Source organism: Bos javanicus, chromosome 2 (genome assembly GCF_032452875.1).
Source record: "Bos javanicus breed banteng chromosome 2, ARS-OSU_banteng_1.0, whole genome shotgun sequence".
Classification (NCBI taxonomy): domain Eukaryota; kingdom Metazoa; phylum Chordata; class Mammalia; order Artiodactyla; family Bovidae; genus Bos; species Bos javanicus.
The window spans coordinates 97,488,231-97,511,495 of NC_083869.1; the positions used below are offsets into that span (position 1 = coordinate 97,488,231).

Below are 23,265 nucleotides of genomic sequence, written 5' to 3' on the forward strand. Positions count from 1 at the left end.
CTGATATTCCACTCCTGTTCTTCATTCAAGAATAAATTTAAAAATCTAGTCACATTCTTAACTTCTGTAGTTTGTAGAGCATGTCAGTCATAAGCAGAGAGGGTTTAGCAGCTGTGTTCTTATCCTATTAACAGTTTAGTTTTGGGAAAGATTTTCTGCTTTAGGATAAGTTGGGAAGAGAATGGTGTTTTAAAGTATTCTTTCTTTTGATGATTTGTGATTCTGTTTATCGTTTGGGGGAGCAAATTATTTTCTGTGCTTCAGTTTCAATACTTATGAAATGGAGATAATATAGTACCTGTCTGCTAAATGTGTGTTATGTAAGCCTTGTAAAGTGCCGAGCACAGTGTCTGGCACACAGTAAGGGCAACAATTCTTCCCTCTACTGCTTAGAGAAGAACACAGGGACTGAAAAATAATGCCAGATCTTGGCCTGATACACTTTACACACACACACACACACACACACACACAGCAACATAATCTGGCTTATTAAAAAAAATAGAAACACACAGTGGAAGAAACAATCAACATGGAAAGAACCCTTTCAGTTAGCAATAATCCAGCATACAACCACTACAGTCAGTACTGGCATATTAAACCCAGAAATGTTCTAATCTACTCTCTAAAAATTCTAAAATGTGACTGTCTTATAAACCACATCTAAAAAATGATACCTCTAATTGCTGATTTTCTTTTAATTGTTGAGCAATTCAAAAGAAAATAAAACAAGAATGTAATGTAATGTAAACTTTAATGAATGTAAACATTAATGCTCATTATTCTTCTAAGGGAAATACAAGGTTAGTCATTATATTAGAATTGACAAAAAATTCCTGTGCTAGTTAAGTGATTATAGCAAGGTTACAAGATACAAGATTGACAAAAGTCTGTTGAACAAGTAGAATTTGAAATTAAAAACACAATACCATTTACATTGCCATTCAAAAAAACAATGAAATAGATGTACACCTAGCAGAATGTGCACAAGATCTATATGAGGAAAACTACAAAACTCTGATCAAACATATCAAAGAAGTAAATAAATGGAAAAATATTCCATATTCTTGAATAGGAAGACTGAATATTGTCAAGATGTCAGTTCTTCCCAAACTGAGCTATAAATTCAATGTAATTCTAATCTAAATTCTAGCAAGTTACCTTGTGGATATTGACAAATTGATTCTATTCTAAAGTTTGTATGGAGAAGCAAAAAGCCCAGAATACCCAACACAATATTGAAGAAGACTAACAAAGTTGGAGAGTTTTAAGTCTTCTTTAAGTCTTTTAAGTCTTCTCAGTTTTAAGAATTACTATAAAGTAACAGGAGAAGGCAATGGCACCCCACTCCAGTACTCTTGCCTGGCAAATCCCATGGATGGAGGAGCCTGGTGGGCTGCAGTCCATGGGGTCACGAAGAGTTGGACACGACTGAGCGCCTTCACTTTCACTTTTCACTTTCATGCACTGGAGAAGGAAATGGCAACCCACTCCAGTGTTCTTGCCTAGAGAATCCCAGGGACAGGGGAGCCTGGTGGGCTGCCGTCTCTGGGATCGCACAGACTCGGACACGACTGAAGCGACTTAGCAGCAGCAGCAGCAGCAGCAACAGTAATTAAGCACTGTGGTTTTGGCAAAAGGATACACAAACAGATCAATCAGAACAGAATAAAAAGCCTGGAAATACACTCATAAATACAGTCACTGGTCTTTGACAAAGAAGCAAAGGCAATACAATGGAGCAAAGATAGTCTTTTCAACAAATGGTGCTGGAACAATTGGACAGCCACAAACTAAAAAAAGGAATCTATATGCAGATCTTATACCTTTTATGAAAATTGGCTAAATATATATCACAGACCTAAGTAAAAATACAAAATTATAAAATTCCCATTAGGTATCATAGGAGAAAACCTAGATGATCTTGGGTATGGTGACCTTTTTTAGATATAATGCCAAAGACATGGATCATAAAAGAAATAATGGATAAGCTGGATTTCATTAAAATTGAAACCTTCTATTCTAAAAATGAGAATGTTAAGAGAATGAGAAGACAAGTCATAAAGTTGGAGAAACTATTTGCAAAAGATACATCTGATAGAGGACTGGTATACAAAATATGCAAAGAACTCTTAAAATTCAATAATATGAAAACAAACAACCCAATTTAAAAATGGGCCAAGAACGTTAAAAGACACCTCATCAAAAAAAGATATATAGATGGTAAATAATTATTTTGAAAGATGCTCTATATTTATGTCATTAGAGAAGTGAAAATTAAAGCAACAATGAGATTTCCCTACACATGACTACACACCTGTTAGAATGGTCAGACTCTGGAACACTGACAACACCAAATGCTGGTCAGGACGTATGGAGCAACAGGAACTCTTATTCATTGCTGGTGTGAATGCAAAATGGTATGGTCATTTTGGAAGGCAGTTTGGAGGTCTCTTACATAACTAAACATATTACTTCTACTAAATGATTCAGTAATCATGCTCCTTGGTATTAACCCTAAGAATTTGAAAATGTATGTTCACACAAACCTTGCATATGGGTGTTTATAGTAGCTTTTATTCATGATTACCAAAACTTGGAAGCAAACAAGATGTCCTCCAGTAGGTAAATGAATAAACAAACTATGGTATACCCAGTCAATGGAATATTATTCAATGCTAGAAAGAAATGAGCTATCTAGCCATGAGATGACATAGAGAAAACTTCATCTAAAATACATTTTACTAAGTGAATAAAGCCAATGTGAAATGGTGACACACTTTGTATGATTCTAACTTGATGACATTCTGGAAAGCTAAAAAATATGGAGACAGTTAAAAAATCAATGGTAGCCAGGGGTTGGTGGAAGGAAGCAGAAACAGGAAGGAGGGCTGAATAGGTAGAGCTTAGAGGACTTTCAGAGCAGTGAAAATACTCTATATGCTGCTGTACTGATAGATACATCTCGTAATATAATTGTTCAAGCTTATAGAAGGCACAACAGAAATAGTCAAACCACAATGTGAAGTACGGACTTTGGGTAATTATGATGTGTCAATGTAGTTCATCAGTTGTAACAGATGCACCACTTTAGAGGGAAATGGGGAATATGGATACAGGGAAAGGCTGTGCTTGTGTGGAGGCTGGAAGTGTATAGGAAATATCAGTAGCTTCCCCTCAATTTGCTGTAAACCTAAGACTGCTCTAAAACAATAAAATCTTAATTAAAAAATTAATGTGGTAAAGACATTAGTAATACACCATAGCCTTTGAAAAATCACCTTCTCACATTCAGTATTAATTCAAAATACATTCAATGAATTACTATTGAGGTTCATCTAAATTCCTAAATTCTACTACTTTTAATTCTAATCATGAGATCAGGCAACTTATGTCATCATCTTGAATGTGTTGAAAGAATTAAGAAACTAAGACTTAGTCTAGAATGTTATTCTGATGGGAGAATGTATCTGGTAAGAGGAGAAGACTATTGTCTAGTTCTTCACAGATAGTATAAAGGTAAATAGCAGGAAAATACTTTCTTTCTATTTAAACTGCCATATTCCAACAAAGTATAGTTGGAATATAATTCACACAAGAGTGAATCTGGCATGAACAGTCTTGTCCAGCATAGCTGTTATCAAACTCCAGTATCAAACATCACTGGGAGCTTCACTGATCTTCCAAGTGGGCTTACAAATACTAAAATTAGTCTGTAAAATGAGTTCCTTGTTCTTGAATCTTTAGAAGCCCTAGATCCAAAGGGGTCTGGGAGCTGAGGATGAGTCAAGTGGTCTTCAGCTTAGATTAGATCTGTTTTTATTTGTTGTTGTTCAGTGGGTCTGATGGTTTGAACCCTATGGACTGCAGCAAGCCAAGCTTCCCTGTCCTTCACTATCTCCTGGAGTTTGCTCAAACTCATGTCAATTGAGTTGATGATGCCATCCAACCATTTCATCCTCTGTTTCCCCCTTCTCGTCCTGCCCTCAATCTTTCCCAGCATCAGGGTCTTTCCAATGAGTACTATTGATGCTTGAAGGGCACAAACAAAACTTTGTGCACCAGGACCCAGGGAAAGGAGCTGTAACCCCCACAAGAGACTGAGCCGGAACTGCCTGTGAGTGTTTGAGGGTCACCTGCAGAGGCATGGGTCAGTAGTGGCCTGCTGCAGGGACCAAGGCCCTGGCAAATGGGAGGTGTGGCATAATTGCTTGTGGAGGAGGTTGCCATTAGCCCCACCATAGAGCCACCAAGTGGGCGATCCACAAACTGGAGAACAATTATACCAAAGAAGTACTCATACTGTTGTGAAAGTTCTAGGCCCTGTGACAAATTTCCTGACCTGGGGATCCAACAAAGGGTCGGAAAATCCCCAGGAAATCTGACTTTGAAGTTCAGCAGGATTTGATTATAGAACTTCCACAGGACTGGGGAAACAGAGACTCTTGGAGAGTGCACACACACAAAAAAGCCTTGTGTGTACTAGGACCCAGAAGAAAGGAGCAATGACCCCACAAGAGACTGAGCCAGACCTGCATGCGAGTATTTAGGAGTCTCTGGTGGAGTTGTGGGTTGACAGTGGCTTGCTGCGGGCTCAGAGGCATTGACAGCAGTAGTCCTGGGAGGCCTGGTGTGCTGGCATAAATCCTTTTGGAGGAGGTCACTGTTACCCCTACCACTGTCAGGCCAAACTACAAGAAGGGAAGAAAGCTCCACCCATAAGCAGAAAATTGGATTAAAGATTTACTGAGCATGGCCTTGCCCACCAAAGCAAAACCCAGTTTTGTCCACAGCCAGTCCTTCCCATCAGGAAGCTTGCACAGGCCTCTTATCTGCATCCATCAGAGGGCAGACAGAATGAAAACCACAATCACAGAAAACTAACCAAAATGATCACATGAATCACAACTTTGTGTAACTTAATGAACTATGAGCCATGTCATATAGGGCCACCCAAGATGGATGAGTCATGGTGGACAGTTCTGACAAAATGTGGTCCACTGGAGAAAGGAATGGCAAACCACTTCAGCATTCTTGCCTTGAGAACCCCATGAACAGTATGAAAAGACAGAAAGGTATAACATTGAATGGTGAGCCCGCCAGGTTGGTAGGTGTCCAGCATGCTACTGAGAAGAGCAGAGAAATAGCTCCAGAAAGAATGAAGAGGCTGAGCCAAAGTGGAAACGATGCCCAGTTGTGGCTGTGTCTGGTTGGTGAAAGTTAAGTTCAATGCTGCTTTTATTAGGCAGGTGAAAATAAAAGATTCAAGATGAGCATAAGGGTGAGAGGAGCAATGCAGGAGAGTAGAAAAAGGTCAGAATTGTGGCCTCAGGACATGGAATTAGAATCCAGCTTATTTTGCCCTGTGCTTTCCTGGGTTCCTATGAGAAACTCTATTGAAGGACTGATGACATTGAACTCTAAATATTTTAACCCACCTTTCTCCCCCACTTTATTGTAAGCTTTTTACAACATAAACACTATCTTTATCCTCTCAACGTCTTATTTTGAATTTTACAGCTTTAGAAAGGTTGAAAGAATAGCACAATAAATGTTTGTGTATTCTTCACTACATACTGGTGGTTAATGTGTTACCATATTAATGTTATCCTTCTCTTACAGTATATTATCTGTATGCTCAGTTTTCTTCTCAACCATTTGAAAGTTGCAGACATTATGATCCTTCACCTTAAAATATTCATTTTGTTTTCTTTAAACACCCAGACCTTCTCAGGTCCACAGTACCATTACCAGAAATAAGTTTACAGTATATTCAATAATATCATCTAATATGCAACCCATATTTAGATTTCCTGAATTGTCTCCAAAATGTCCCTTATTCCTTTTTTTTTTCCCCTTTTAACTCAAGAATCAATCAGGGTGCCATGTTCCTTTAGTCTCATTTAATCTAGTGGAGAACTCCCACCTTTTATGTTTTTGTCATGACATTAATGTTTCTGGAAATTTCAGACCAGGGGTCTTGTAGAATATTCCACACGATGGAATTTTTTGTTAGTTTCCTCATGATTAGTTTCAGAGTATATTTTGGGGTAGGGAAGGGGGAATAGGCAATCTTGGAACTTCCTGGCACTCAGTTTTTTTTAAACGCACCTTTCTCCCCCTGTAATGAAGAAGATGATACTTTGAGGTCATGGGAATATCTTTTCCTAGCAACCTTTAACCCAATAGTTTTAGCATAAATTCATGATTCTTACCTGTGCTAATCGTTATATTGAAGAATGCTATGATAATTTGAATATGTATATATATGTATCATTCTACTCCTGTTAAGTAGCATTCTTCCCTAAAGAAGACTTTTCCACCACTCCCCTTCTCTAGGATTGTCTCTCTGTCTCGCCTCTCTCCCTCTCTCCACCTCTTCTGTCACCTCCTCTACTTCTGATAGAGTATCACTTTGACTAATATATTTTATTTTACAAGTTGCCTTATAATCTAGTGCCATCATTATTATATTTGATGCCTACATTATCTCAAATTTGGCCACTGAGAGCCTTTCCAAGAAAGCACTGTTGTCCTTCTGACAAACCCCATTAATCCTTCAGCACTTCCCTGTTTTACAGGACAACAGGATGTCCAGGGACTCTGTACTTTCCTTGCCCCAGACCTGGGGTTACCCACTTTTTACCAAGAAGTTCTAGTTCCTTTTAGTGATGAATGGTATTTAGAAATTAAGACTGAGATGTCATTGCTTAAGAGGTAAAAAAATGGTAATTGATGTGAGAGTACTTAGTTAAAAATGTGAAGCACCACACTATCAAGACTGTTACTCATGCCATCAGACAAGTGTTCAATTATTTGGAGCAGTGCTAAATAGCAGCTCCAGTATGAGTCTCTCAGTGCTTAGAGGATAATTAGGAGACAGAAGACACATGGGAAGCGGGGGTAGAAACATAGGCTAGCTTTGTCAGTATCAATGTGAGACCTTATCTTAAGGCTTTAAGATAGTAAATAGAACAGAAGAAAAGACTATTGCCTGTATCCTCACCTTTTCTCAAAGGTGCTTTGTTATTTAGTTCTTTAGATAGAGAAGTACAAAGCATTTTATTTTGTGGATCAACTGTAAACTTTTTGAAACTGAATCATTCATCTGAAAAATGATGAGACATAAATGTGTGATTTCTCCTGCTTTTACCTTTTTTACATTTATTTAGAAGGTTCCAAAGGAACAGTGTTGTTTAAAGAATTATGAGATTTTAAAAAATCTGCAAATAGATAACTTCTTTTAGTTTCTTCAATGGATGTAGTACCTACATCACGTTTAAGGAGTTAGTGAAGTGGTATCTTTGAGTTTCATTGTAGGTAAATAGATTGATGAGGGTTTTACTTCCTGTGACTTTATTACAAATAAAGACCATGCCTACTTGTCTATAATTTCATTTTTAAAATTCAAACCAGAAATATCATTTGGTTTAATTTCCAGGCTTTCCTATTTGTGCTGCATCTCTTTATACTCTCAAATTAAAACTTTTTAATAACAGTTTCCTATAAGATCATAGATTATGATCAATTGGACAGAAGACAGAGATGATAAACAGGTAATGCTTAGCATCACATTAATTCCAGGGAAGGAATGCAAAATAGCCCAGATGTCTAGGAAGCAGCAATTCTTTTCTTTCTAACTTTTCCAGTACTGTTTCTTTTGACCATGGTGGTAAAGGGAGGCATGAGGATTGAGTAAGGAAGATTTACACAGAGACCCAATGGTTTTACAAGTTCTCTTTTCAGAGGAAGCAAGGCTAAAAATGGAGAACAGAGGAGATGTGATGGTATACTCTTATGTTGGCATATCCTGTACTTCTGTATTTTTGGTTTTGCATAAAATTCAGATGAAGGGATGTTGAATGCCTGTGTGTTTGTTAGACAGCTAAACTAAGCGAGGAGAGTGATTGGGTTTACTAGTGCTTTCTTCCAACTGTTTGAAGAATTCCTCATTTCCCAACAGTGAAAAGAATGGGTTACTCCGATCAAGAATTCAAAACATATGCAGAAAAATTTAGGCTCATGGCAAAACTCGTGCTGGATTGTCTGGTTCATGAAGTTTCTCAGTTTACTAGCAATTTGTCCTTGAGGCTGTCATCTAGACTTTTGTGTCTCAGCTTGCCCCCTTATAAAATGGAAGTAATAAAAGACTTTCTTTATACAGCTTTATTAATATGTATAAAGTGCTCACTGTAGTGTAGGCAAATACTCGGGAAGATCTCCTGGAGAAGGAAATGGCACCCTACTCCAGTGTTCTTGCCTGGAAAATCCCATGGATGAAAGAACCTGGAAGGCTACAGTCCATGGGGTCACAAAGAGTTGGACACGACTAAGCGACTTCACTTTCAACAAATATTAGCTGTTATTATTATTATTTGCATTTGCCTAAATAGAAATATTAAGAAAATAACATCACTTCTCATCAACATTGGAAAATTTTGAAACAATCCAGTCAACAAATGAATCAGATAATCTGCAAATACTCCTCCTTTGGAGGCTGTCTGAAGCCAGTTTAGGATTAAGGACCCCCACACCCACCACCTGCCATCCCCATTCCCAGAATAGTTCTCTAGCTCATAGCGGAATGTCTTGATCTCTCTCAAACTAAATCAGCAGTGGGCCTTGGACTCTCGAGCTCTGAAATCAGTCCCAGGCTCTACAGACCATGTTCATATTAACATGCATGTGAGCATATCCGGTGTGGGTGCCTTCTGTGCTCCCCAGCTCCCTGACAGAGGTTTTGGCCTTTAATCAAGATAAAACTCTGAAAGCTAAAGCAGTATTCCACTTTCATCTGACATAAGCAGGTTTCTTATTCATCTTATAGTTGCTTTGTACTTGAAAGAGAAAGTGTTTTTCTGTGGCTTTCAGTTTATAAGCATCAAGAACAAAACTTCCAGTAGGTGACAGCAAGAATGGTGATGACACCACTATGATTTTATGAGCAATATTTGTAGATTTTATTTAAAGTATATGTCATAAATCCAATCTTGGCATCCTCTTTGTATCTTCATTTGACTCTTAACAGTCAGTGTGAAATGGAAGCTCATCTTAAAATGTCTTTGATTGGAGCAATTTTCTTTCTTCTGGGTGTTACCTGTCATTACTGATTGTATTAATAGCTAATAAAGAAGGGAAAATAGGAAAGGAAACATGAATAAAAAATAATAAAATCATGTTCTTTAAAAATGAATTTCTAATTTTGATATAATCTTTAATTATAGAAGATATTAGGGCTTCCCTGGTGGCTCAGTTTTAAAGAATCTGCCTTTCATCCAGGAGATGTGAGTTCAATCCCTGGGTCAGGAGGATCCCCTGGAGAAGAACTTGGCAACCCACTCCAGTGTTCTTGCCTGGGAAATCCTGTGGACAGAGGAGTCTGGTGGGCCACAGTCCATGGAGTTACAAAGAGTTGGACATGACTTAGCAGCAACATGCTAAAAAGCAGCAACGACATCGTGATAAGGCATTGTACTTGTTCCTAGCACAAATTCAAATCCATGCATAGTTTGACCCCTCAACTTCTTTTTTGGGACTCCATTAGCTTCATTGGCATAAGAGACAAAATACCTTTGCATTTGATGAAAACTAGCATTTGTTTTTTCAGTCTTCTGTGGTCAGTATTTCTTCATAACCTTTTGTTGTTACTGCTTTTATTGTTGCTGGTGTTGTGTGAAACACAGGTGCAAAGAACAGAGTTCTTCATAGTCTTCGTTTTGGGGGGCATCTGATCATCAGAACATGAAAGTCCCCATTCTTGCTTCACATTATTTTAAACTTGCCCTTTTATCTCTCACCTCCACTTCTATTCTCTGTTCCCCATATACCCTCATTGCAATATGCTTGATGTTCCTCTGTCCTTGGTAGAGATGCCGTTCTGTTTATGCCATTTCCATTCAGTACGCCATACATTACCGAGGTCACAGCTTCCATCAGCTGCACATAACTCCCAACTCTCCACCAAACACCATTGACTTGTCCTTACCCTTCACTGTAAGCATGTGTCTTCAACCCCCGGCATGGTAGACGCCACATTCATCTACTTCACACAGGCACACACTTGACTAGTCCACATGTCGTTAGGCCTCAGGAATACTCTCTTCATTTTCTTTTGTCTGTTATTAAATCCAGACTTTAAAGATTATTTTTCATTGATGGTGTCCAATAAGCTGGCTGGATAACATGTATTGACAGCAATTACAAACTCAATGGAAAATGTCTTTACTCTGTGGAGTGAACTGTATGTGAATTTCCTTTAATCAGCTATTTCCAGGCATGGTTTATAAATTCTTTAAAATATCAGTCACAGGTAGTACTTCCTAAACCAAAGGATTTTTTTTTCTTATATTTGTCATACAATTTTGTGATTTTTCTCATTGGAGCCTTTAGCCCTTTATTTACTAACTTACTTAGAATGTGTAACAGGAAGTTGTAAATCCATCCTTACTCATATACAAAGCATATGTCCAATGCTAATGGGTATCATTTGTTAATGAAATATGCACTCTTTAAACAAAGGTTAGAATTGAGCATTGTCTTCTCCTATGATTTGCCTACGTGCAGTATCAGGGATTCTAGATCAAAATGCTATCTTTGAATCTCTTGTCTCTCTGAATGGATGTTAAAAAGAAAATTATTCCGAGCCAAGCTATTTTATGTGAGTAGTCAGTCATTTAACGTAAAGAAGCATGCAGGCAGCCAGTCAACAGTGAGGAGATGCTCTTGGTCTGTTTTTCTCTCTCCCTCACTCAGAGACGGACTGCTCATCTCCAGACCATAGGCATACTGAAGGTGACATTCTCTGTTTCCAAGATAATCCCTACAACAGGATGCACTTAATTTATGCTGTTGATGAGACTGCACTAAACTGATTTGCATGTCATCAATACATGTAAATCCTGAGCAGAGGGCCAGCCATCCAAATTAGAATATTCCCTATCAAGGACTTGCTGTGTCCAGCAAATTCTGGAGTAATGCTGATTGCCTGTGGTTGGTGAATATTGATGCTGTTCAAGATTTATAAGGCTGCATTGGAGGGCACACGAAACTTAAGATTTCTTTTGAACAATGTCCCTGTTTAAAACTACTCTTGTTCAGACCCAGCTGGGCATTCGGTAATGCCAGCCATTGAATGAGATCTTTCAAGTGCCTCAGCCTGCCTCACCTGTCAGACTGGCTCACTGGTTTATAAATGAAACCCTGTTTACTTCTAAAGCTCTTGGTCCTCTAATCCTTCTTTACCTTTCTCCCATGTTCTTCCTTTTCCCTTTTTGATTTGAGTATCTTAACCCTCCTAACACACACCACTATTTTTCATTTGCTTCGTTTCTCCAGGTTATGTGCAGAGCACTGAGTCCATCTTAGCATTTCTGTGCTATTTTATCAAGTTCATTTTTCCCTGCTCTTTTTTTTCTTTCTGGTTTTTCCTTGTGAAGTAAGGTTCTCTTTCATTGCACTTGCCTTCTAATGGAAAGTCCTGACTGCCAATTTCTCAAAGTTCCCCTTTGTGCGTTCTGTGTGCATATAGCATAGCTTTCACTTCCCCTTCTCTCATCAGCCAGTCAATCATACATTTTATTGAGCAGCTCCAAATTAAAATATGAAACTAGAGAAAATTATAATCAGTCTTTTGCTATCTAGAGAAACTTGTCATTGAGGAACCTACTGGTTTTTCCTAATATGGCATCTATGTGCCTACAGGCATTTCAGCAGAAGGTATCTGTAAGTTGGGTATTCTATTGCCTTTTCTTTAGTTCTGCTGGGTTCAAAATAAATCCCATACTTAGTACTACAGTGACCACAATAACTTCATATTTTCCTCCCCATCTTCAATTCCAATTTTTCTGTCAACATATACAAAATGAAATAACATTAATTTTGTGCACCAATGCAAAAAAGAGTCTATTAGATATTATACAGAAAAAATGGTGTAAAACCCATGGAATCTGCCCTCAACTAACTTGAAAGTGCAGGACTTTGTTAGAGGAAAGTTTGTTTACATAATTCCTTAAGTGTTTTCCTGTTTTCTTGACAGCAGTCTCTCTGCCTTTGGGGTACAGGAGAAGGAAGATTTGGAAAGGGGTTCAGTTCAGTTCAGTCGCTCAGTCATGTCCGACTCTTTGTGACCCCATGAATCACAGCACGCCAGGCCTCCCTGTCCATCACCAACTCCCGGAGTTCACTCAAATTCACGTCCATCGAGTCGGTGATGCCATCCAGCCATCTCATCCTCTGTCGTCCCCTTCTCCTCCTGCCCCCAATCCCTCCCAGTATCAGGGTCTTTTCCGATATGTCAACTCTTCACATGAGGTGGCCAAAGTATTGGAGTTTCAGCTTCAGCATCAGTCCTTCCAATGAACACCCAGGACTGATCTCCTTTAGGATGGACTGGTTGGATCTTGCAGTCCAAGGGACTCTCAAGAGTCTTCTTCAACACCACAGTTCAAAAGCATCAATTCTTCAGCACTCAGCTTTCTTCACAGTCCAACTCTCACATCCATACATGACCACAGGAAAAACCATAGCATTGACTAGATGGACCTTTGTTGGCAAAGTAATATCTCTGCTTTTCAATATGCTATCTAGGTTAGTCACAACTTTCCTTCCAAGGAGTAAGCGTCTTTTAATTTCATGGCTGCAATCACCATCTGCATTAATATTGGAACCCAAAAAAGTAAAGTCTGACACTTTTTCCACTGTTTCCCCATCTATTTGCCATGAAGTGATGGGCCCAGATGCCATGATCTTCGTTTTCTGAATGTTGAGTTTTAAGCCAACTTTTTCACTCTCCTCTTTCACTTTCATCAAGAAGCTTTTTAGTGCCTCTTCACTTTCTGCCATAAGGGTGGTGTCATCTGCATATCTGAGGTTATTGATATTTCTCCCAGCAATCTTGATTCCAGCTTGTGCTTCTTCCAGCCCAGCGTTTCTCATGATGTACTCTGCATAGAAGTTAAATAAACAGGGTGACAATATACAGCCTTTACATACTCCTTTTCCTAGTTGGAACCAGTCTGTTGTTCCATGTCCAGTTCTAACTGTTGCTTCCTGACCTGCATATAGGTTTCTCAAGAGGCAAGTCAGATGGTCTGGTATTCCCATCTCTTTCAGAATTTTCTACAGTTTATTGTGATCCACACAGTCAAAGACTTTGGCATAGTCAATAAAGCAGAAATAGATGTTTTTCTGGAACTCTCTTGCTTTTTCCATGATCCAGCAGATGTTGGCAATTTGATCTCTGGTTCCTCTGCCTTTTCTAAAACCAGCTTGAACATCTGGAAGTTCACGGTTCACATACTGCTGAAGACTGGCTTGGAGAATTTTGAGCATTACTTTACTAGCGTGTGAGATGAGTATAATTGTGCAGTAGTTTGAGCATTCTTTGGCATTGCCTTTCTTTGGTATTGGAATGAAAACTGACCTTTTTCCGTCCTGTGGCCACTGCTGAGTTTTCCAAATTTGCTGACCTATTGAGTGCAGCACTTTCACAGCATCATCTTTCAGGATTTGAAATAGCTCAACTGGAATTCCATCACCTCCACTAGCTTTGTTCGTAGTGATGCTTTCTAAGGCCCACTTGACTTCACATTCCAGGATGTCTGGCTCTAGGTGAGTGATAACACCATTGTTATTATCTGGGTCGTGAAGATCTTTTTTGTACAGTTCCTTTGTGTATTCTTGCCATCTCTTCTTAATATCTTCTGCTTCTGTTAGGTCCATACCATTTCTGTCCTTTATTGAGCCCATCTTTGCATGAAATGTTCCCTTGGTATCTCTAATTTTCTTGAAGAGATCTCTAGTCTTTCCCATTCTGTTGTTTTCCTCTATTTCTTTGCATTGATTGCTGAGGAAGGCTTTCTTAAAGGGGTAGGTGAAGCATAAAGATTAGGGGAGGAAAGAAAAAACAGTGTCAGAATGTGGCGGTTTAAGAAAACGGTTAGTGGCTTAGGAATGTAAAAATTTCTCTCAGACACATTTGTTGGCCCAGATATTCACAATGGCTACCTTTGTAAAGAGCATATTGTCACACTCCATTTGAAAAATAAGTCACAGTAGATGAACAATGTCTAGAAAAAAATCTTGAGTTAATTCTCCTAGAATATTAAATATAATTAAATCTTATTTCTTTAATTATACATTTGCTATTAGAAACAAAAGAGGAAAAAAGCCACAAAATTATGGAAAAAGGTAGTATAAATAAAATATTAATATAATTTCTAACACTGCCATCTAGAATCCTTTCCACATGAACTCTTTTTAACAAACTTGATGGCACTGTCAAGAAAGAATATTCATTTTAGGTATCGATCATGTAGAATATTTCATTTTAATTTAAAAGCTAATGAATCTTTTATTTAGTATCTTTTATAGCTTAGAAATCTGATGATAAGGAAGAAACATAGAAGTGCCCCCACTGTCCATTCCAGTTCCCCTTTCTTTTCACACAAGGGATTTGATATCCATCATTATGTTTTCAAAGAAGGCAATGGCACCCCACACCAGTACTCTTTTGCCTGGAAAATCCCATGGATGGAGGAGCCTGGCAGGCTTCAGTCCATGGGGTTGCTAAGAGTCAGACACGACTGAGCGACTTCACTTTCACTTTTTACTTTCATGCATTGGAGAATTAAATGGCAACCTGCTCCAGTGTTCTTGCCTGGAGAATCACAGGGACGGGGGAGCCTGGTGGGCTGCCATCTATGGGGTCGCACAGAGGCAGATACGACTGAAGTGACTTAGCAGCAGCAGCATTATATTCTTTGGTTCCAATCAATAGGAGGATTTAGGACCTTAAAACACGTTTAGATATACCATTGAATGTATTCTAGGTATTCAAAGTGTATGTCGTTCTGACAAGCTGTTTTATTTAAGCTGCTGTTAACTAAATAACCCATATGTGTGCGTGCTAAGTCTCTTCAGTCATGTCCAACTCTTTGTGACCCAATGGACTGTAGCCTGCCAGGCTCCTCTATCCATGGGATTCTCCAGGCAAGAATACTGGAGTGGGTTGCCATGCCCTCCAGGGGATCTTCCTGACCCAAGGATTGAACCTGTGTCTCTTATGTCTCCTAAATTGGTAGCTGGGTTCTTTTTCACTAGCATCACCTCTGAAGCCCAATATCCCCAGTTAATACTGTCCTCCCATTTGTAATGTACGCCTGGTAAAAGGACTAGAGGAAAAGGAATGAGAGGTAATAACATTTCACATGTATATCTTGGTGGCAATCACCCAAGAGTACTCTCCCCTAAATGGCAGAGAAAATAAGTATGAATTTCATAAATTTTCAGAATGTGAATTTTGGCTATTAACAAAATAAGTTTTTAAAATAATATACATTTTTAGAAATCATTTCATGTATGACATTGCATTTATTTACCATCACAGTAGACATTTTATAATTCGAACTGTAAATGCTCAACATTGCAGGAAAATGCTGTAGAAGCTTGCAGAATTCAAAGCTTTCAGAATAATCTAGTAATGTTAAGGTTAAAGACTGCCTACCCATGAAATTAAAAGATGCTTGCACCTTAGAAGAAAAGCTATGACCAACCTAGAGAGCATATTAAAAAGCAGAGACATTACTTTTCCAACAAAAGTCCATCTAGTCAAAGCTATGGTTTTTCCAGTAGTCCTGTCTGGACGTGAGAGTTGGACTATAAAGAAAGCTGAGCACCAAAGAATTGATGTTTTTGAACTGTGGTGTTGGAGAAGACTCTTGAGAGTCCCTTGGACTAGAAGGAGATCCAACCAGACCATCCTAAAGGAAATAAGTCCTGAATATTCATTGGAAGGACTGATGCTGAAGCCGAAACTCCAGTCCTTTGCACCCAATCCAGATGCGAAGAACTGACTCATTTGAAAAGACCCTGATGCTGGGAAAGATTGAAGGTGAGAGGAGAAGGGGACGACAGAGCATGAGATGGTTGGATGGCATCACCGACTTTATGGACATGAGACTGAGTTAGCTCCGGGAGCTGGTGATGGACAGGGAGGCCTGGCTTGCTTCAGTCCATGGGGGTCACAAAGAGTCAGCCACAACTGAGCGACTCAACTGAACTGAACTGAGTTCAAATGGATTAGTACTAGCTTACCTCTCAATTACTGCTAACTCTCCAGTTCTCCCAAATTGCTGATTATTGAAGGAGTGACAAGATTTAGAATATTGAGGTAACAATCTTCAAAGCTTGGAGAACAGTAAACAAAATAATTCCTTTTACAGTTTTCAAAAAGAAATAAGGATTTTATATCTAATATCATGCAATGCAACATTTCATTTTGTGTCCTTATCCAGTCTTCTGTTAAACTCTAATGTTCCTGCTTGTGGAGACATTAGATAAAATACAGGTTCATTTCATGCTTCCAGGAAGATCAGCCAAGAAATTCATAAGTCCTGAAGATGATTCTGTTTGACTGAATGTCAAGTGAAAATTTTATGAAGTGAGAACTTCTCAACACTAATTCTCATAATTTTCTTTCATGGCTTGCCCATTTGTCTTATAAGTATGTTTCCCCACAGGCTGGTAGTATCTCCAGTAGTGACAGAAAGCAGTTTGCATCAACTTTCAGGTGATTGGAAAGATGAAGACAAATATGTAATGTAACTTCTAACTAAGGATTCACAAGCAAGCAAAAAATGACTAGAATAATTTTTGTTAAAATACATATAAATAGATGAACAGATAGCTAATTTAAAAAAATCTAAAGTTCAAGGAAAGATGTACTCAAAATGGCTATAAATGTGCCAAAGATGAAAAGCCTAAAACTTTATGTTTGTTAACCAAGACATAAACCAAATAAAATATTTACATTATGAATTTAGGGATTTCTGAAACTGAATGTTCTCAGCTGATAAGCTCAGAATTCAGAATTTTTAGGAGGTAATTCCTGGTTTTTATATGAGTTTTAGTGTTATCATTTTAATTATTTGTTCATATAGGTATGAGTTCAATGAATATTTACTGTGTAGCAGTTACATACTACACAGTTCTAGGTACCTGGGATACATTAGTGAACAAAACATGCAAAGAGTTTGCCTTCATGGAGCTTACAAGTGAATGAGAAGAGAGAGCAATAAAGAATAAAAATAAGTAAACTACATAGTGTATTAGAAAATAAGTACTATGTAAAATAGGATAAAGAAGATAAAGAATGGGGATTTCAGGTTGCAGTATTAAATAGCATGGTTAGGTTAAGCCTCCTTGAGAAGTTAATATTTGAGGATAGACTTGATGGAGGGAGTGGAATTATTTGGAAAAAACGTGCCCACAGGCAGAATCTGACTATAAATAAATTTAATTTAAACAAGACATGAATTGTGTAATATGGAATTGATATAATGTTCTTTGATGTGACCTTTAAGATTCACCATGGTATTTGATTATTTCTAACTTTGTCTAATATAATGAGGGTAATGATTGGCCAAGACAGATATTTTATTATTACAATCTGTACTTCTAAAATAGGTTAATTGGAACAATATATTTTAAAACATACACAATAAACTCAAATTGTCAAACAGTGAAGTATTTTAAAAACACATGAGCATATATCTCACAAATGTGACACTGTACACTCTAATAATAGACCAAATAGATAGTGAATAAAATTATGATGTCTTCTTCAACTGTAGGAATGTTTGTGTTCACACATATACATCATTTAACTATGAACTGATGGAATTTGAAATAATTCTGAAAATTAAAATTCTTGTTTCTAATGCTATCTCTTTCATGCACACCTAGAACAATACATAGTCTGTTTAAAATTCTTAATTCTATGTTTAATTTTTCTCTCCATTTCTGATACCTTGAAATTGTTAAGCTGAATTACAAACTAATTAGTTCAGAAGTTTAGGGACTGAATTTCTGCTCCACCACTTACCAGCTGTATGTTCTTAGACTGTAACTAAACCTAACTGGGCCTCTTTCCTCAGCTGTGAAAGGGAAATTAATAACTCTGAATTATTGAATAAAATAATGTGTTCAAAGGGATTGGCACATTATTGGAATTTAATACTTTATATGAGAAGCATATCATATGCTTTTTTAATTGGTCTGTATCAGAATAATTGCATATAAACAACTGAAGACTAGCCAGAGGCCATATATAACATCAGGCATTACGGTATCAGTTCAGTTCAGTCACTCAGCCGTGCCCAACTCTTTGTGGCCCCATGAATCACAGCACGCCAGGCCTCCCTGTCCATCACCAACTCCCGGAGTTCACCTAAACTCATGTCCATTGAGTTGCTGATGCCATCCAACTATCTTATCCTCTGTCGTCCCCTTCTCTTCCTGCCCTGAATCTTTCCCAGCATCAGGGTCTTTTCAAATGAGTCAGCTCTTCGCATCAAGTGGCCAAAGTATTCGAGTTTCAGCTTCAGCCTCAGTCCTTCCAAAGAATATTCAGGACTGATTTCCTTTAGAATGGACTACTTGGTTCTCCTTGCTTGTTGGTATCATGGTGATTATTTTTTGTTTTGGTATCATGGCAATTCAGAGAAACAGCTTTGAAAAAAACCCAAAGTTAGTAGAAGGAAAGAAATCATAAAGACTGGAGCAAAAATAAATGAAAAAGAAATGAAGAACACTGTAGCAAAGAATAATAAAGCTAAAAGCTGATTCTTTGTGAATATAAACAAAATAGATAAACCATTAGCCAGACAATTAAGAGAAAAAAGAAGACTCAAATCAACGAAATTAGAAATGAAGAAGGAAAAGTTCTGACACCACAGAAATACAAAGGATCATAAGAGACTACTATACACCAATAAAATGGACAACCTGGAAGAAATAGACAAGTTCTCAGAAGAGTACAACACTCCAAGACTGAATCAGGAAAAAATAGAAAATAGGAACAGACCAATCACAAGCACAGAGGAAGAGCTTTGTGGCTTTGTGTGCTAGAAAAGTTATGGAATCATTGTAAAATAGGTGCTCAGTAACATCCAACTCTTTGTGACCCCAAGGACTATAGCCTGCCAGGCTCCTCTGTTTGTGGAACTCTCCAGGCAGGAATACTTGAGCAGGCTGCCATTTCCTTCTCCAGGGGATCTTCCCGACCCAGGGAATGAACCCCCATCTCCTGCATCTCTTGCATTGGCAAGCAGATTCTTCGCCACTGAGCCACCTAGGAAGTCCCTGTAAAAAAGGACAGAATTTTAAATGGACCAGAAAGGATGTGTAAGATCGGGATTGGAGAAAAAGAAGTAACCTAGTAATTATGGTGAGAATCAACGAGCAAGGAATTTGTGTGAAAGAAACAGTTTTGGAAGCATCTTAACTGTTCATTCTTTTGTCATAATAGTGCAGTTTGGTGTGTGTTGCCACAGACATGTCATACTTTGACTTGTTGATATACTTCTAAGATAGAGATTTTACTACACAGCTTTTCACTTCATTGTTTTTCACTTCACAGTTGCCTGTTAATCTATTAAAACCCTGTATAAAATATCTTCTCCCTTCTAAGTAATATATCCCCTTACAACTCATTTATCTAACAAACATAATCATCACATGCAGCCATGGTTGCATGTCACATTTTTAAAATATATGCTCACCCCAAAACCCTTTTCCATAATGTTCACTAATAGGTTCTAAAATTTGTCGTAAACAAAGAATTTCTAAACCAATGGCACCATAATATTCCACTATTACCATGAAAAATAATTGCTAGTTCAGTTCATTAAGTCATAGTCTCATTACCCTTGAAAAACCATGTTGCCAATAAAAAGCTCTCCAGATGTTGAAAGCTGTAATGATAGAACAACCAAAACTCTGATGCACTGCTGGTGGGCGTGTAAATTGATTTGAACACTTTTGAAGACAGTTTGGCAATATCTAGTAAAGTTGAATGTATGTCTACTTTATGACCCACTAATTCCATTTCTAGGTGTATACCCCAGAGAACTAAATATATTTAGAGTAACAAATTTAAGAGTACTGGGTAAAAGTATAATTATTATTTCTCTTACTAATTTTTAAAGTGCACATTATAGTAATTATAGTCAATTTTCAGAAAGCCATTTCAAAGCATTTTGGCCATGAGACAGTACTAATTTATTAATTTTTCTAATTTAAATAATCTAATGATTAAAATTTAGCATATTTAAGACCAATAGAAGTATGATTTATCAAACAAGCTCTTTCTCAGCTGATATTTAGGAGCTGATAGTCCCATGCTAGGTACTTTGCAGAATCTAAAGAAAGTAGGAGACAAATCCCTGTTTTAAATAAATGTGTATCCTTTCATGGAAATTACCAAAAAAATTGATTCCGTGGGAAAAAATGATTTTTAGTACAAATAAAAGACTATATTCATAAGGAAGACTGAATATATAGAACAAGTAAGTCAATATAGAATCCAAAAACTTCTCTTGTCCTTAAATACTCCAACTTAATAAATAATATTGTGATTTTCACACTTACTGTTTGAAAGATATTTTTTGAGTGCTAGATATTCCAGGCACTGTCTTAGTGTTGCTTTAGAGATTAGTGGCCCAAACATGTTAAGATGACTTCCTTCATGACCTAGAGAGTGAGGCAGGTAATAAATGAAAGTGAAATGAGTTAGTCGCTCAGTCATATCCGACTCTGCAACCCCATGGACTGTAGCACCCCAGGCTCTTCTGTCCATGGAATTCTCCAGGCAAGAATACAGGAGTGGGTAGCCATTCCCTTCTCCAGGAGATCTTCCCAACCCAGGGATTGAACCTGTGTCTCTCATATTACAGGTGGATTCTTTACTGTCTGAGCCACCAGAGAAGCCCCAGGTAATACATAGTAAACATAAAAAATAAAACTTTATGGTATGATAGAAAGTGGTAAGTGCTATGGAAAAAGGGAAAAGTGGAGCAGGGGATGAAGGGCTACAAAAGGGACAGGACTGCAGTTTTCCTTATGGTAGTTAGAAAAGTCCTAGTTTGGAAAATGATATATGACCAAGAACTTCAAAGAAGTAAGAAGGAAATACCTCCATTATCCATTCCTAATGGGCTTAAAGGGTGATAGAGAAATACACAGACCCATATCCGTAAGGAACAAAACCAAGAGTCTTCCAGAAGAACCACAGGGGTAAGCTAAACCGAACTTGGGATTGAGGGATTCATAAAGATGAGGACCTGAGATAAAGCAGATAACCCAGGGGCAAAGATAGCATGTCTCATCAAAGTGAGAAAAGGATTTGTGAACTTAGATTTCTGTTTACTTCTGTGTTCCCCTCAATATAATTGAAGTTCCTTGAGTAGGAAATGTTCTCTTTTTTTCCCATACCTAAATCCTATGAATGTGTGCCATTAAAATTGGTTAAATGAACCGGCAAATGGTGCTACATGACAGTTGAGCCTCATAAGCATAAATATAAAGCATCATGCAAGTCTCTCAATTATCTGGTGTCTTAGTGTTATCAGAGTAGAACATACTTAAAGTCAAGAATTATGTTTTACAACTTAGCATGAATGAAATACGCTTGATTCCAGGAACCTGGATATCAGAATATTACTGCGTTAACACTGGGTTTTTCAGAAACTTGCTTACAAGAATATTGGCTGCTTCTGGAAGCCTAGTCCATAAGAAATTTAGGGCAATTCTGGAATCTTGGTCTCCATGCACCTTGGCCTATAGGAATCCTGCATGAGTCTGAAACATTGTTCTCTGATAGCAGTCTCATGTAATTCTGAATGCTTTATCAAAAGAATCTCATGTGGTTTGGGAAGGTTGGTTTACTGGATTTTGTGATATGGATAATGGAAGTATTTCCATTTTGTGATTCTGAATTTTGGCTTGTTAGAATTTTATGTGAATCTAGAATTTTCGGTTGAAGAAATCTTGTCTAATTCTATAACCTTGGCCAATGAGAGTCTTACACGATACAGAATCCTGGCATATATAATAGCACAGCATTTTAGAACTTTGGCCAGTAAGAACTTGGTCTGAGCATATAAGGGCTTTCCAGGTGGCTCTAGTGGTAAAGAAGCTGCCTGCCAATGCAGGTTAGAGGTAACAGACATGGGTTCAATCCCTGGGTTGGGAAGATCCCCTGGAGGAGGACATGGCAACCCATTCCAGTATTCTTGCCTGAAGAATCTTATGGACAAAGGAGCCTGGCACGCTGCAGTCTATGGGATTGTACAGAGTCAGACAGGACTACAGTGATTTAGCACATACACACACATGAGCATATAACTGGTGTGTAGCAGCATGATGTGGTTTCAGAACTAGTTAGTTCAGAACTAACTTTAGTAGTTATAAAGTGTGATTGTGAAACCTTAAAAAAGAGAATTCTGTGTTACATATAGAGCTTATTCTACAAAAGACAAATTAAAGTAATACTTCCATTAACAAATGCTAACAGTGAAAAGGAAAAGAATACTCATTCTCATTGACTGAACCAAGTATCCACAAATATTAAAATGATTCCCAAGGAATATTAAATATTTTTGGAAGCTGAGCTGATTTTTAAACTGACCAAGACCATTATGTGTGCTTTATGAGATCAAATGACAGTCTTGTGCATCATTTTTTTTTTTTGCTTGCCTAGAAGTGAACAAGAGAGGACAGCCTATTAAAACAAAATATTTGCGTTGAAAAAATAACCTTAATGTAAAAAATCACTGAGAAAAATTGGCATGTCATAGAAAGATTATATTTAAAGGGACATTTTTTAAAAGAAAAAATCCTAACCACTATGGAGGATTCACTGAAACCTGAAATCTCTTGTAATTATACCTAAGGTAACCATATTTTTTTACTGTGATTAATTTCTTGTAGAGCTGACATGCTGAGGGCAGAGGGTAGTATTGGTAGCAGCAGCTATGCTTTAAATGTCAAAAAAAGCAACATGACTCTACTTATCAAAGAGTTGAACATGATTTAGCAACTGAACAACAACAAATCAGTGAGTTAACTTAAGAGCAATGACTCATAAGAACTGAACGTCTTTCAGAATGTTTTAGAAAGGAAATAAAAGCAAGGTCAAAATCCTACTCACATTTTTTTACTGAATATCTCAGAAAGATTTTAACAAATATTGCGCCTCCCAGTGGTTGCTTTGAGTATTTTTTTCTTTCTTTCTAAAAAATTTTACGTGAGCTCTCAATTTTGCAGCTTCATTATTGGCACCCCAGGAAGGTTCACATTGTCTATAACTAGGAGGAACCTTGGGAGGCTGATTCAATTCGATTGCCCAATTTCATGCTTGCAGAAAGAATGATGCCAGGGATGAGAGAGTGCTTAGTATATGATGATTAAGTTCAGAGTCAACAACAT

The 23,265-nt window shown here is 37.7% G+C and overlaps 1 protein-coding gene across 36 annotated transcripts in view; it reads left to right on the plus strand.

Annotated features, from left to right (window-relative positions):
• MAP2 (microtubule associated protein 2) overlaps positions 1-23,265 on the plus strand; it is a 297,992-nt gene that overhangs the window by 125,005 nt on the left and 149,722 nt on the right. Inside the window, exon 3 of one of the 36 annotated variants that reach the window (XM_061383242.1) lies at positions 20,733-20,771. The exons of the other annotated variants lie outside the window; for them this stretch is intronic. The gene's annotated coding sequence lies outside the window, so the exon portion shown is untranslated. The remainder of the gene's footprint in view (positions 1-20,732; positions 20,772-23,265) is intronic. 36 annotated transcript variants of the gene reach the window in all.